Raw genomic sequence first — 17475 nt, 5'->3', positions numbered from 1 at the left:
AAAAAACTATTATTAAGTCGAATGAATGAACGAACAAATTTTGGCAATAGTTTTTTGCTAGTTTTTCACCATTTCCCCCCTGATTTGGATTTTGGATAAAGAAAAAATATAATTAAAAAGGTATACACAGCTTCCACTATAGCCACAGGGCCGTTCAAACCTTGACTGATGACCTCTCCACAACACTTTGCTTAAAGATGACATATTATGCCCCTTTTCACAAGATGTAAAATAAATATATGGTGTCCCCAGAATGTGTCTGTGAAATTTCAGCTCAAAATAGCCCCCAGATATTTTATTATAGATTATCAAAGTTGTCCCTTTTTAGGGTGTGAGCAAAAACGCGCTGTTTTTGTGTGTCCCTTTAAATGCAAGTGAGCTGCTGCTCCCCGCCCCCATTTAGAAGGCGGACAATCCTTTACACGAGCTTCGGATACTTCGGATGCAAATTTCAGTCAGATTTCAGAAATACTGTAACCAGTACCGGAGTGCAGCCTTACGGAGAGACTCAGGAAGACGTTGCAACTTTTAGACTGCACCTGGATGTTTCTGAATGGTTAGTGGATACGTTTATGTAGTTGTTGTGGAGTTACATTGATTCCTCTCATCGACTTGCATGTACCTGTGCTGTTGTCGCTTGTGAAAACCAAATGGTGGCGCATGAGTGGAAATGTGCAGATTAAAGGACGCAAAATTATAAAAAGATCCCCTTCCTACGTCAGAAGGGAGCAAAATCTGATCGGCTTATTTTTCGACATGCTTGCAGAGAAAGGCTTACCAAAACAAAGTTACTAGGTTGTCACTTTTCACGTTTTCTGGACCCAATTATATCACTTAAACACGGAAAAAGTCCGATTTTCATGACATGTCCCCTTTAATGAAGACCTTCAAGGAAATGCAACTGAAAACTACATATGATCTGTGTATTGGCAATTTGCAAGAGTCAGAGCCTCAGACAGCATGCCAGCCAACCGCTTATGGACCAACTGATAAGCTTCACAAACTAAAATAGCAAGAGCTGGCTGAAAACAGTTAAACATTTCTGGGAGTCAGTTCATAGCACTGAGTCTTCAAGATATTCAAGAGTCCAACAGTTCCCTAAACAACATGTCAAAAACCAGCTGTGATTGGTCACTTTACATGCCAGTCTCTTTCTGCTTAAGTGGACAGCTCTTGGCCATAATAACCCACAAACAGGACCAGATCTTGTGCCGATCTAGTGAAAAGTCTGGCTTTGTGAGCCTGGGTGTCTAGTGACCCCTCTTAACAGCTTGCCCCATACTGCTACAATTCCTCAGCTGTGATTACGGCCCCAATCCTCTCGCAGATTGTGTCAGAGAGCATCCCTGCACAGCAGAACTACAAGGAGTGCCCTGCTGCTTAAACCTGCCTATCCTTATGCAATGGCAATTATGCCATCTATTCTAGGAAATGTGACACATGCTCAAGAAATGCAGCTAGTATAATGAGCAGCAGCACTCCTAATGCACAGTCTGTCTTGAGAATGTTTTCTTCAGCACTTCCACATGCATTTAGCGAGTATATGATTAAAAGAAAATAATGAACAGTGCTGTTTCAATGCAGCAGATGCTTTAACGTGAATTCAAATACATTTTATCAGTATGTGCAACCTTTGGGAATCATGCACTTTGGCATTGCAAGAGAAGGTTAATGCATTTACCGTCAGTTCAAAACTGGGCGCTAAAAGTTTTAGGTGGTCCTGTCTGGGATAGAAAAAAGGATAGAACAGAAACACGTGTGCGATTAAGAATAGATCAATGGCTTAGTTAATTGTCTGCATAATCTTGTAAATCGGCAACGCTCTAATCAATGCATAACATGCAGCTTCTGGAATGAGTGATGTGAAAAACAAGAAACTGGTTGAGTTTTTCAGTGGCAGCTAAGAGAGATGGGAAAAGTCGGGGAGGACGGAAAAGAAAAAAGGAAGAGATTAAAAAAACCCGTAGTGAGATAATCAAAGGAGCTGTTTAACAATCATGATATATTCTCGGTGGCGGGGTAAAGCCCTTTGTGTCTCATTAAATGAGGTTTTTGGGGTATACTCTTTGCATACAAGAGTACACTGACGCATGAGTGATGTAAAAACATCCCACTATGCATGTATGGGAAAGTATATGTATATTTTGTAGGATATATGCAACTGCTATAAAGTATGTGTATGTATGTACATGTATGTATGTATATATGTATGTACGTACGTACATGTATGTATGTATGTAACAGAGGCCAGCTAGTGAGAGCTCTGCACGTAAATCTCACTCCCCAGATCTCCCAAGAGACTGTGGTCTTTCGTGTCCTTGTTAGCGTGCCCGCCTCCCATGCCCGCGACCCGGGTTATATATATATATATATATATATATATAATCCTAAAAATCTACTTCCAACCATCAAAAAGCAACCATCCAAGACCACCCTAACAACTCCCTAGTAACAGTGCAGGATAACCTCACAATTGCATAGTAGCATTCCTTACTCTCAAACACTAACAAATACCAAGCAACACCCTAGCAAACACCCAGCAAACCAAAGAAACTGCCTAGGAAGTCAGTAGGTCAGAAAACCCTAACAACTCCCTAGCAATCAGTGATGCGCGGGTTGATCCGAAATGAGCGGGTGCCTGCGCTCACCCGCGGTTACCCACGGTTACGAGTCATCCAAATATATTTTTAATGATATTCGGGTCGCGGTCGGTCGGGTCGTTTGAAATAAAGATGCCAATTAAACCTTTGTCATTTATATAGTTCTAGACACAATTTTCTATGAATACGTTTTAAATTTAATTTACACTTTATTGGCTGAATAACTGGCGCGAAGATGACGCACGAGCTCAGTCTGCAGGTAGAGATGGAGGCGGCAAGAGAAAATAGGTGAAGACTGGGGAGTGGAAGCTCCGCAAATACACAAATAGAAAGAGCAAAGTGTGGGAGACATTTGCCGAAATAATGAAAGATGATGACCAAAGTGCTGGCTTTGTCATGTGTAGGCTACTTCTTGCGATGCTATTTACACATTTGATAACCACAAAACTGGCACGACCAACCAGGCACGGCGCCAGGATTCCAGTTTTGGATAAGCCAGACCAATTGTGGGTGGGCCTTAAATTAAAAACGTTAAATAAAATAAAAATAAAAAAACGTTATCCAATCACTGCTTAACCTAATAAAAAAATATTGACTAATATAGCCTACTGTTATATTATCTGTGCGTATACATAATATAGATTTTAATAGCTTGATGCTCTTTAAATATTGTGTTGCATTGTAAAAGTAAATCCTCGATCGCTCTCCATGGTTCTGACCAAAGAAGAGAGCTTTGGAATCTCCATTATGCATATACCTGGGCTGCATTTTCCGATAACATTGTCTCTTAGCGCGCTGCGATAACTTAACTAAAGGTATACTACCAGTAAAGGTATATCATTGCTAGGCGTCTTCAGGGCTATCATCCACTCGTGAGGCAGAGGCGCTGACGCCCTCCTAGCAACGGCGCTGTTTTTGGTAAAACATGATTTTGACGACTTCATTAAGTTTTGTTTTATAGAAAACTCTTTTTAAAAGATTTTCGTTTTGTATAAATTGTATCTTAATTTTGATCAATGTTTTATCAATCAATTGCCCGTATTTATTAAATAAGAAGCAAATATATAGCAGACAAAATAAGGCGCCGGTACGCGATCACTGCATGTGAACTGGAGGGCGCCGAAACTCAGCTTGTGCCTCACAGATTTGATAAATATAGGCTATATATTACAGAAAGCTTGAAATGTCTACTTTTAAACGAAAATATTCAAACCAAAATAAATAGGCTATACTCTCTGATTATGTAGGCTAATGTGCATTTCTCTCTGGCGTTCATGGCGAGTCCGCAATCTCCGCATTGTCAACTTCATCTTTGCAGCGACACAGAAAACACCAGTTTATTACTAAACAATTAAATGTCTCCTTGCTAATTTAGACACATTCATAATCATTACTTTAACCGGTTCTTTGTGGCAAGCTTTATGCGTGCGGTCATTACGCTTATTCCTGTAGGCTAGCCTATTTAAGTAATTAATTTAATATAAAGGGGCGATTTGTCCACGAATGGCTTAAATGAACAACTAGTCGACTAGAAAAAAAATTAGTCGGAGGCAGCCCTTATTCCACATATTTTCGAACCAGCAGGCCATCTGGGTTGGGCGAGCGACCATGAGCGGAGCGGAATATTCAGAAATGCGCTCTCCGCTCACGAGCTCTGATCGGAACAAACCCGAACCTCACTGTCTGCTGAACTTGCGCAGAAACATCAAAATAGACATAGCCAGCAAAATTGTTTTTAAAACTAAACATTTTGACTATTTTAGTACAAATTATGAGCTTATATTGACGATTTTTTATAATTCTTGACAAAATTAGAATATTAAGTTATATTAAGATGCTACGATGAGCATTATAGCTACTTTAAAAAAAATGCGGGTCAGGAAGCGGGTCGGGTACAATATTTTCTTTTTCGTTTTTTGCGGTCCGAGTTGCGGGCGGGTTAGTTGAAAACGTCGGTCGGGTGCGGTTTGTTTATACATTGACCCGTGCATCACTGCTAGCAATGTCCTAACAACCAGTCAGAACACCCTAACTTTCAAACACTAAGAAAGCTCTAACAAATGGCAAGCAACATTCAAGCATCCACCAAGGATACCCTAGCAACACCCTAGCAACCACCCAGGATTCCCTTGCGATGTCCTTGTGACTGAACAGAACACCCAATCTTTCAAACACCAAGAACTCTATAGCAAATGGCAATCAACTTAGCATTCAAAGTACTCAAGATTTGCATAACCTTGAAAAATCAAATTGCCTCTTCAAACCACACAAGTATTCAAACAGCAGTATAGGAAGATACGTATAAATACCTGAGGACAACCTTTGATGAATGAAGGACATTGCCCAGATTGGCCACTATTTTCTTTGCACCTGCTCATAGATAAGTAGGTTAGTGCATTCCTTCATTCATATAATTGTCATTGAGATTTTTTATAAAGGCACGCAAGATTCTAACTGATCAGAGAGCATTTCGTCAATTAGCATAGAAGGCTTTCCAGGCCTTTGCCTTGATTAACATATAGTGTACATGTTTTGTTTTTGTTTTGTTTTTCATAATGTGTGTATCGTGCAGCTGAGTGTGCGAAAAGAAAAGTTTGGTGGTTACATTCTTAAATGAATGTTGACGTGCATCAGATCTCAGAGATCTAATTCACAGCAGAAGCTTGGAGTATCCCACAATGCAGCTGTGCCTCTTACTGCTGTGGCAGCTAATTCAGGTATTCTTTATCTTCCCTGTCTTCCCAGGAGCTGCCAGGTAATACTGATTGGCACTGTGAGGTAGTTTGACTTTGCTTTGTCGACACTGAACGGTTGAACCTCCTACGCAGCACGTCTAATGAAGAGTCCACATGTGCCACGTACCATCAATCAACAGTAGTTAGCTAGTTAAGATCATGATTAATTTATTAGCAAGCTTTGTGGAATAGCTACCGCAGGCTTCACCCCCATAGCAACCACAGAGTTAACTAGCAGGCTGAAGCTGTCCTGGTTACTTTAATTGTCACAGCTCTGTTGGGTGCAACTACTTTCTCTGCAAGGAAACTGATGCCACTGCATTAGTAAAATGCCACATTGGTTTTGTGTCTAGATGCTTTGATCAAAAGACCTTGTAAATATGTTGGATACTGCTTTCCTCAAAGCCAAATACTTACAAACCAATACAAACCTGGCAGTGAAGCAAAGCACACTGTATAAAACGTGGTGTCACCTTCAAGTTGAAAGCTGGAGACTGATAATAAGCACTTAATTTCTTAATGGTGGGATAGAGCTGATTTTAATACCATTTTTCTCTCTCTTTTTTGGTTTAAATTTGCTAGCAGGCACAGTTGTACACAATGATTATTGTGATTTTTTTTTTTTTTTTTTTCAGTTGTTTGCACATGGTACAATTTAATTTTATGGGTGGACAGTTAGATGGACAGACAAACAAACAAATGGATAGAAAGGCAGGTGGATGGATGAATTTTAACTTTATTTAAAAATGACAATATGGATGGATTTTAACATTATTTAAAACTTACAATAGAGATGGATGGATGGATGAATGAATGGATTCTAACTTTATTTAAAAATGACAATAGAGATGGATGGATTTTAACTTTCTTTATAAATGACAATGGATGGATGGACAAACAAACAAATGGATAGACAGGCAGGTGGATGGATGGATTTTAACTTTATTTAAAAATGACAATATGGATGAATGGATTTTAACATTATTTAAAACTTACAATAGGGATGGATGGACGGATGGATGCTAACTTTATTTAAAAATGACAACAGAGATGGATAGTGTCAGGGTTGGAACAGGAGTCAGACAGGTGGTAAGAGAAATGTAACTTTATTAACAGAAACACAGATCCAGATGGAGAAATGGAGAGTATGCAATACGCAGATTATCAGACTGGAACTTAGCTCGTGAAATAACAAAGTCTCTTTGCAGATGACGGCCGGATGATTCTAGAATGAAGACAGTAAACAGCTGACCAGGTTTCAGATGAAGACGAAGGGTAGGTATTTTCGGGTAGGTACAAGGTGAGTAGCATGAGGGAGTCTGTATGTCATGTAATGACAAGACCAGACAATGACTGAAGGGTGAGTGCTGAATATAAAGGGGTGAGATGACGAGGTGCAGGTGGTGATGATAATTACTCAGGGGATAGTGAGTGCAGGTGTGCCAAAGAGGATCCTGGGTAATGTAGTGCAGAGACAGATGGTGAAGAAGGTGGTGAATGTGACAGATAGATAGACAGATTTTAACTTTCTTTATAAATGACAATAGGGATGGATGGATGGATGGATGGATGGATGGATGGATGGATGGATGGATGGATGGATGGATGGATGGATGGATGGATGGACAAACAAATAAATAAATGGATAGGTAGTTAGGTATGTTGATGGATGGATGGATGAACAAGGAAATCTTTCTGGTTAGACTTGTAAAGAAGCATTGTGCAACCAGAGTAGGAAACATAACATGCTGGTTTCAGCAGAGTCTACATTCATAATAAATCACAGGTAAATAGCTGTGCGGTGTGTTAGACTCACTACAAGCCTGTTCAATTTCAAGACTTAGTTTTGGAGCCCTACAGTATGCGAATACCTGGAAGTACCTCACAGCAATCAATCAGTTCGCTCCTCATGGTGGCTGACACGACTTTCCCACTTGACTGAAAATATAAAGTTTGTTAAAAAAACGCTGTGTCACCACATTAACAAATGTTTGAACTTCCTCCGGCTTTTGTGTACAGGCTGCTGTAAAATAGATGGTGTTGAACGAAACAAAAAATGAAATTTACATTAAGTAATAAATCAAAGTTCCTGGTTAATGCAAGGCAGGCAGAAGCAGGTGCGAACAATCTGTAGAGATCTCAAGTCAGAGATTTATATGAGTAATGACGTGCACACAGGAGTGATAACTACACCGCATAAACGTTACTGAGAGTAAAGAATACCTGGATAACACAAGAGTCCTAGATCCAATCAATCAAAGACTCAATACAACCTGCAAATGTCTTTTTATACACTTCGCTGTAGGCACATGGAGAGCACATGTAGGCTATTAAAACTTTGTCCATGCTCTGTGATCACGGCACGCTTTTAGGGGAAAAATGTAAATAGTTTATTTGTCAGGTTCCATTTACTCTCATACAATGCATTTACATACTTCTGTTCCCCCTAAAGTGATTCAGATTAACAATAACAGGGAAATAATCTTCTGAATAACAATACGAACAGCTAAATTATATATATATATATTAGGGCTGTCAAACGATTAATCGCGATTAATCGCATCCAAAATAAAAGTTTGTTTTTAATAATATATGTGTGTGTACAGTGTATAATTATTTTCTATATATAAATACACACACATGCATGTATATATTTAAGAAATATTTGCATGTATATACTGTGTATATATATTTATATTATATATAATTTATATTATATATAAATATTTTATATATAAATAACGCATTTTTCTTAAATATATATGCATGTGTGTGTATTTATATATAGAAAATAATTATACTCCATGCACACACATATATTATGTAAACACAAACTTTTATTTTGGATGCGATTAATAGCGATTAATCTTTTGACAGCCCTAATATATATATATATATATCAGTGATGCGCGGGTCAATGTACAAACAACCCGCACCCGACCGACGGTTTCAACTAACCCGCCCGCAACTCGGACCGCAAAAAAAAAAAGTAGAAAATATTGTACCCGACCCGCTTCCTGACCCGCATTTTTGGACAGAGCGCAGAGCGGCATTTTTAAAAAGACGGAGCGTCGCCCTATTTCCCGCTCCAATTTCGCTCCGCGCACACCACGATTCTGAAGCATGCTCAGTCAAGCCTGACTCAGTCTACTGTTGATGACTGCAAGATGGATTCTATTTTCAGTCAAAACTCGGCTCAATAATGGAGTTCAAAAAGTAGGCTACTTCAAAAAGGAAAATAAGAAGTCACAGGTGTAGGCTACTATAATATAAAACTAACTATAATGTGGTAGAAGAAAACGCATGTGGAGACATCATTCCAGTCAGTAAAGATTCATTTTGGAATCTAAAAAGACACATCTCTCGTAAACATGCAGTGTGATGTGAACACGCTGGGAAGAAAGCAAAAGGTTAGCAAATTGAATACGGTAACCTGTAACAAAGTGTAAATTAAATATAGCGTAATATTCAAACAATTGATACAAGTCCATTTAAATTTTAATCCTGCGCGCTGCGCAAAAGTTCAGTTATAAGAATGTTGGCCTAATAGTTAGGCTAATTTAGCCTACTTTTAAAACGTTAATGTATATTTTTTCATATTTTTGTTTATATAAATTTTATTTATATTATTAGGCCCATTTATTCGTTTTATTTTACAGCAGTTTATGTGTACAATGGATATTCGCCCATTTAAATTTTAATCGTGCGCGTTGCGCAAAAGTTCACTTATCAAAATTCTGGCCTAATAGTAATTTTACTTTTAAAATTTTTATGTAGGCTATATTTTTGTTTATATAATTGTTATTTATATTATTAGGCCCATTTATTCGTTTAATTTTACAGGACTTTGTGTAAGTAGGCTATATTCCTTCTTACATAGCCTAGGTCTAATTTGTAATTTGAAATAAAACATTTCTATTTGAAAAATGTTTTTGTTGTTGCTCATTAGTTCTTTAGGAGGTAAGGCTGTGGTCTAAGCTAAAAGTGATATACATGTAGATTTTTTTTTTCCTTTATTTGAGTGGAGCGCGGAGCAAACTGCGTTGAGCGCTGAGCGATGATGAGCGGAGATTCTCACCGCTCCACTCTGCTCATATGCTCTCTAGTAGGCTACTATATAAATTACAAAGGTTTAATTGGCATCTTTATTTCAAACGACCCGACCGACCGCGACCCGAATATCATTAAAAATATTTTTGGATGACTCGTAACCGCGGGTAACCGCGGGTGACCGCAGGCACCCGCTCATTTCGGATCAACCCGCGCATCACTGATATATATATATATATATATATATATATATATATATATATATATATATATATATATATATATATATATATATATATATTTTTTTTTTTTTTTTTTTTTTCATTTTCTGAAGAAAATGTGAGTGGTGTTTGCCCATTTAAAAGTGGTTTAGCACATTGCTATGAGGCTATAGGGTGTTTTGGGTGGTTGTGTCAGTGCTGTCTTGTTTGTTAGCACATTACTATTTTACATTGTATTCCAAGGGTCACTGCAGTGTGCTGGATGGATGCTATCGTTGCAAGGGTGTCCTGAGTGGTGCTAGATTGTTCATAGTGTACTGAGGATGTTTTTCAGTAAATGCATGTAATATCAAAAGCACTATTTCAAACACTACCCGCCCATAAGCATGGTAGCAAGTAGCAACCTTACAAGCACCCCTAATAAACACTAGTAGTACACAACTGTGGCTGGATAACATGGCATTGTCTGCACAGCTGCCTAGTCATATTTAGAAATGGTTTAGAAGCACATCTCTAGCACAACTAATAAAATCATGGCTTAAAATCAGATATGCACAATAGACCATGACGAAAGCACTAAACCTGACTAATGCAACCCTCCTTAAGCTTCCATCATTTAGAGACTCAAATTAACTATGCCATCTCCAAACCCATCGCTAAAGTCCAGGCAACATCCTCTACACCCCATAAAACCCGCCTTTTCCGTCTTTGATGTATCTTCAATGTGCCGTGTTCATTAGCGCCAATCACTGAGGCTTGTCAAAAAAGCCAGCTAAAGTGATTTCAGTAATGACTCGCGAGATGGATCAACGTGATGCACGTGGGAGGCTCTAGCAGAAACGCCAAATAATAGCGCCTTCGCACAACACAGGGTTTATATAATGTGTCCGCTTCACCAACAACTCAGGAGAACTTCAGTGTTAGTTCTGGTCGTTCAAGGATTTGCCTACAACTTCATAAAAGACCAATTAGAAGAGGCACGTTTGACACGCATTCCTGGATACTTGGTGTTTTTTTTTCAGAGCATTCTTGAATTAATTGAAAGTTTAATTACAGTGCCTGGGATCCCAGTGGTTACACTACACAAGGATATTTTATTATTATTATTATTATTGTTGGTACTGAGGGATCTGTAGGCGACTGAGACAAATTACATTTCCTCACCCCTCGTTTGAAATGCATACTTTACCCTTAAAGCAATCATGCATTCAGAGTATATATATATTTTTAACTTGTTACCCAAGACAGCATGTTGCCGACTCAATAGGAAGCCCAAAGGTCCCTATTAGGTGGGCTCGCAGGGTTTGGTGGAACAGTAGATCAGTGCCTGACAGACATACAGTAGGTAGTGGACTACTTATAATTACATTATACAATGAATTGTGTGCTGAGGGCGATGCCATTGTCTGTTTTGCCCTCGTATGAAGACTACAACTGACATACATATCCATAAACAACATCACCATAATGGACTGAGCAACTCTCCCAGGTCATTATTTTGGTTGGCAAACAGGAGACTTTAATAGAAAAAGTCACATTCTACCCACTAGGGTTCAGTTTATCTTATCTTCATCTCTTCTTTTGGTTGTTTTTATTATCTTTTTTTTTTTTTTTTTTTTTTTTTTTTTTTTTATTGGTTAAATCTAAAGCGCTGTTGTATCCATGTATAAAATCATTTTTACAATTAAATATACTATTTTATTTTGTTTTTATGATTTAAAAAATAAATAAAGTATTTTTAGTCTCACCAAGGCTGCAGTTGTTTGATAAAAAAATACAGTTAAACAGTAATATTGTGAAATATTTTGAAATATTTTAATATTTTCTATTTTAATATATTTTAAAATGTGTTTTGTTTTTTTTCTCTCTGATTATTACCAATGTTGAAAACAGTTGTGCTGCTTAATATTTTGTGGAAACCTTGATACATTTAAAATAAACGTGATAACATATAAAGACAAAAATGTCGTTATTGTTACTTTTGATAGTAAAAGTATATACTATTTCATTAATTATACACTAAATTGTATTCAATATTATTTTTTCCCCATCAGCTGAATGTGGATACAGAACTATAAGAAAGCCATTTGTTACAACATTGGCTGGGCTAATGGTATGAGTTCAAGGTGAGATCATTTTGATCAACCAGTGGCAGATGAGGGAGAAAAGCTGTTTGAAAAAAGTAATCATCTTCGCATTTCAGTTTAGTGCAAAAATGACACACTTCACCTTAAAGCACAGCCCACAAATTGGCAAGTTCTGCAGAGCCAAATGACATCCAGCTCCACCTTTCTGTATGTAATGGGTGGAGTTGAATCTGATTAGGCTTAGGGACAGGGTTATGCTGTGGCTGGACCTTCAAGCTCCACCCATTACATTAAGAGAGGGGGAGTCGTCAAGCTCTGCTCCACTCACAGCCTCTCCAATTTGAAGATTTACTACTACCACTCACTTATCATGACTATTGAAACCCATCCCCAAATTTCTGTGCACTATGAGAATTATGAGTGAGAAACGTAAACAGACTAATCAAGCACTTAAAGCATCTTTGAAAATAGAGTACATAATTACTGTAACAACATGCATCACTTATTAATACCTCAGAGCACCGTGTGCACGCATGTCTCTTTAAGAGGCTTATTCTTGTATATGCTGTGTGACTGCAATGGTTTTTCCACGGAATGACGTTTATTGGTGCTTGAGGGGAATGGGATGTTTTATGAGACTCAATGAGGTTTATTTATTAGTATTACAACAATGCAAGCCCATATGCCTACGTCACAGGGATATATTTTCCAAGCTACTGTACTGTTTTCATACGTGTGTTTATGTCACATCTGGTGATTAGCTCTTTGTCCGTGATGAAGCACATAGAACTGAGACGCAGTGAGTGACATAAGCTATTATCTCTGGTGTATAGCCTCATTTGTACAGTGCTTGGAAAATATTATTGACTCTGTATTGTATTGTATTGTATCTGCAAGTATGAGCAAGTCTTAAATGGGGGGATACTGTGAATTTTTCTAATGGTTTATTAGTTTTGCTTTGCGTGGAAACCTGAAGAGCTGTTAGCTCCCTACAGGGAATGTTGTTTTTGCTGTTTGTCTTGTAATTCAGATCTGGTTTGAAGAAAGCAAGGTGAAAGCGAACAACTCAGACATTATAATGAAGTAAGGTTGTGTGAGGACATTGCACAGCATGCTGGTTGAATATATTGTTGCTCTTCTTTGTGTTGTCTATACATGCTTTTAAAACAGAAATCTGTCCACATATAGGCTCAACAAGCAGTTTGTGTGAAATTGTTGTTGGACTGTTGTTACTTTATTTTTTTTTCTTCAGATGAGTGGCGTAGCAGAAGCAGGATGAAGAAGACTCATTTGAGTACTTACTGTAGCACAGTACACTATGTCCTGAATGATACCCTCAGCCCTTGCAGTAAACACTTTGGTGATATAATTCCTCATATATGTGGGCAGTTGTTCAGTGTGAGTCCATGTTTGTCAGAGGGCTTCGCTAAATGGTGCAATGAAGCTGCTAAGAGGGCATGTGAGCATGACAAACAATACACTCAACAGTCTCAGGAACTTCATGGACACGTGAAGGCAAACCAGTTGGGGTTTTTGTAGCAGAGACACATAAGCTATTGCCTTTGTCAATGTACAAAGTGGCGGCAAGTGACATACAAATCCCATATTTCATGACAAACTGTTGTTCGAATACAGACAAAAGTGACAAAATTGACAATTTTCTTCCATTTCATTTTTTTGTAAAAAAAAAAAAAAAAAGTCACAAAATACATTTTTGTCCATGAAATGCTTAATATTTTAATAATATGAAAGGATTTTTGTGGAATCACAACATGCATTTTGTCTATGAATACTCATTCTGTGAATAAGAAAAATATAGGCTATATGTTGATTAAGTAAATGCATATGCCCTCAAGAAATACATGCATTTTGTGACCTGTGAAAGGTGTTCCCTTTCAGTCGCTCACGTTCGACGTAACGTCGACGTGACGACGAAATTGGGATCACTTCAGGGAGCCCTATCAACTTCGAGTGTCTACAGAACGAGCCAATGAACGTTGGCGTGCGTGAATCGCGTCACGCGCCCCCCCCGCCACGCAGCACGGGTATAAACAGGAAGCGGGCGCACGCACACATTGTCTTTCACTTCGGAGCCGAGCTTCTATGAGACTTTTTGACTTTTTTTTATCAGAATCAGCTGTTTGAAGACTTCAAAAGAGGATCATCTCTCTGTTGCTGTGTTGGTGTGACGGCGCGATCAGTGGTGGCCGCGAGCATTGCAGCTCTCAACTGCTGTTTTCACAGCACTGTGTTTGTGTCTGTGTGTGTGTGTGTCGGTTCGGTGGGCGTTTCCCCTGTGTGTGCATTCACACTGCGGCTACCCCTGGGTGCCTCAACACAAAGAGAGTTTTTCAAATCCTTTTTTATTTTCAACTAAAAGAGCAACACAAGCGTGACCCTGCGTCTTTTTCAAGATGTCATTCCGCTTGTGCGTTTCTGGGTGTGGTCGTTCCCTGGCGCCAGCAGATGGCCACAAGAGTTGCCTCTCGTGTTTGGGCATTCAGCACGCTGAGGCAGCTTTTGTGGATAGTTCATGTTCCCATTGCGGGAATATGACTATCACAGCGTTAAGATCGAGACTCGCTTACCTCAAGGGAGGTGCAGTCCCCTCGCCTATGCCCCGATCTAGAGTCTATTCTGCCCCGCAGAATAGACCTACTTTGGCGCATGACCAGGGTGATCTGAGGATTACCGTGAGGGCTTCCCCGTCGAGTCATTATCCGCGGGCCCCTCATGCCTCACATACGCTGCTGCCATTGGAGCCCCTTAGTGAACGTCTTGGTCCTTCCCCGGAACGACCAACCGTTTCCTTTGGGGCCCCAGCTGACGATCAGATGTCGATCGCAGCATCGGAGGGGGAGCTGTCCTCTGGAAATGACGACTCGGCTGCGTTGCCCCCCTCGGGGTGTGTAGCGTTGTCCGAGCCAGATCCAGAATGGACTGCTATGCTTTCCCGGGCCGCCGAGAAGGTCGGGCTTGCGTGGAATCCTCCACCACGTCCCGAACCTTCTCGGTTGGACGATTGGTTTCTCGGGGCGGGCCGTGCTGGTTCTCAGTGCGCCGCCCCGGTACCTTTCTTTCCGGAAGTGCATGAGGAGCTTTCTAGGACGTGGAAGGCACCGTATAGTGCCCGAAGCCGTTCTAGTGGCTCCTCACCCCTCGCCACCCTCGACGGCGGGGCAGCTAAGGGGTATGTGGATATCCCCCCAGTGGAGCGGGCCGTCGCGATGCAACTGTGTCCGGCGTCCGCTTCCTCTTGGCGGGGTAATCCACGCCTCCCGTCCAAGGCCTGTAAGTTTTCGTCCGGTCTAACGGCGAAGGCTTACAAGGCCTGTGGACAGGCTGCTTCCGCCCTCCATGCCATGGCGCTCTTGCAGGTCCACCAGGCCCAGGCGCTCATGGACATGAACGAGGGTGGTTCTGACCCAGAGCTCCTCCAGGAGCTCCGTGTGGCAACCGACCTTGCCCTCCGGGCGACGAAGGAAACCGCACGTTCAGTCGGTCTGGCGATGTCCACCTTGGTGGTCCAGGAGCGCCACCTCTGGCTCAACCTGGCGGATATGAGGGACACCGATAAATATCGGTTCCTGGATGCCCCTCTTTCCCAGGTTGGGTTGTTCGGCGACGCGGTCGAGAGCTTTGCCCAACAGTTCTCGGCCGCACAGAAGCAGACGGAGGCCATCCGACACATCCTGCCCCGGCGGACCGCTGCCGCTCCCACCCGTCCGCCGGCCGCAGACCCTCCGTCTACTCGTCGCCGAGGTCGGCCTTCTGCGGCGTCCTCCGCTCCCGCCAGGCCCCAGCAGCAGCAGCCATCATCCAGGCCTCAGCGCGGAGCAAGCCGCAGGAAGTCGACCCCGCCCGTCCAGGCCGCTGCCAAACCAGGAGGCAAGCGACGGTGCAAACGACCCTGAGACGGGCGGCCCAGAGGTCAAGTCAAGTTTATTTATATAGCGCTTTTCACAACATAGGTTGTATCAAAGCAGCTTCACAGTAATCAATTAAAACAATACATCAATGTTTGTTTCTAGTGGAACGTCCACGTTTGGTAATGCTGATCAATGGTATCGTTGATTGATTAATTCAATTAAATATCCCCAAATATCCCCAACTGAGCAAGCCAAAGGCAACAGTGGCAAGGAACCGGAAAACTCCATCAGGTGACCTAATGGAGAAAAAAAAAAAACCTTGGGAGAACCCGGGCTCAGTCGGGGGCCAGTTCTCCTCTGGCGTTTATGAACTAGAGACCGGATTTAACTGTAAGATTAAAAGTATTATATAAATGCCTGGCTGAAGAGATGCGTCTTTAATCTAGTTTTAAACTGGGAGAGCGAGTCTGAGCAACGAACAGTATCCGGAAGACTATTCCAGAGTTTTGGAGCTAAATGTGAAAATGCTCTCCCTCCTTTGGTGGATCTGGATATCTTAGGTATGACCAAAAGCCTCGAATTTAGTGATCTTAAAGAGCGCGATGGATTATAGGGCGATAGAAGATCGGTTAAATAGACTGGAGCTAAGCCGTTTAGGGCTTTATAAGTCAGTAGCAATACCTTGTAATTAATACGTGACTTTATAGGTAACCAATGTAGAGATGATAAAATTGGTGTTATATGATCATATTTTCTTGATCTAGTAAGAACTCTAGCGGCGGCATTTTGGACTAACTGTAGCTTGTTTATTGAGGATGCAGGACAACCAGCTAATAAAGCATTACAGTAATCTAGTCTCGAGGTCATGAATGCATGAACTAACTTTTCTGCATCAGAAACTGATAGCATATTACGTAGCTTAGCAATGTTTCTAAGGTGGAAAAAGGCTGTTTTTGTAACATATGAAATATGATTTTCAAAAGACAGGTTGCAGTCTAGTATAACACCCAGGTCTTTTACTGTAGAGGATGAAGTAACAGGACATCCTACTATGTTAAAGTTGTATTGTGAGAGGTTTTGTGGGTGGTTTTTTGAACCGATAAGTATTACCTCTGTCTTGTCTGGATTCAATAAAAGGAAATTGCGCGTCATCCAATCTTTTATATCTTTAACACACTCTGTCAATTTGGATAATTTAGCGTTTTCATCCGGCCGTGATGAAATATATATTTGAGTGTCATCAGCATAACAATGGAAACTAATTCCATGTTTCCTTATAATATTTCCAAGTGGCAGCATATATATTGAGAATAATAGAGGGCCTAAGACAGATCCCTGCGGCACTCCATAGTTTACTGGAGTTATGATCGATTTTTCTCCATTTAAATAAACAAAATGGTAGCGGTCAGATAAATATGATCTAAACCAGCTTAATGCTTGTCCTTGAACACCAGTATAATTTTGTAGTCGATCTAAGAGTATTGTATGATCTATAGTATCGAACGCAGCACTAAGATCAAGTAAAACTAGTTTTGAGATACAGCCTTGGTCAGAAGCTAAAAGTAAATCATTTGTGATTTTAACGAGCGCAGTTTCAGTGCTATGATGCGGCCTGAACCCAGACTGAAACTTTTCATAGATGTCATTTTCTTGCAAGAAAGAGCCCAGTTGAGAGGACACAACTTTTTCTAGTATTTTAGACATAAAAGGTAGATTTGAAATGGGTCTATAATTTGCTAGATTATGTGGATCTAATTGTGGTTTCTTAATGAGAGGTTTTATAACTGCCAGTTTAAATGTTGATCCAGAGGTGGATCAAGTTGCTCTTCAGGAGATGGCGAAGGCGCCACTCCTTCCCCCGGTGGAGGGCCGGGCGGAGAATCTTTTGTTTCCTTTTCTTTTGTTCCGCCACT

The sequence above is a fragment of the Squalius cephalus genome, assembly GCF_949319135.1.
Source record: "Squalius cephalus genome assembly, chromosome: 2".
NCBI classification, from domain to species: Eukaryota; Metazoa; Chordata; class Actinopteri; order Cypriniformes; family Leuciscidae; genus Squalius; species Squalius cephalus.
The sequence above is the reverse complement of the archived record's forward strand: the minus strand, read 5'-3'. Positions refer to the sequence as shown.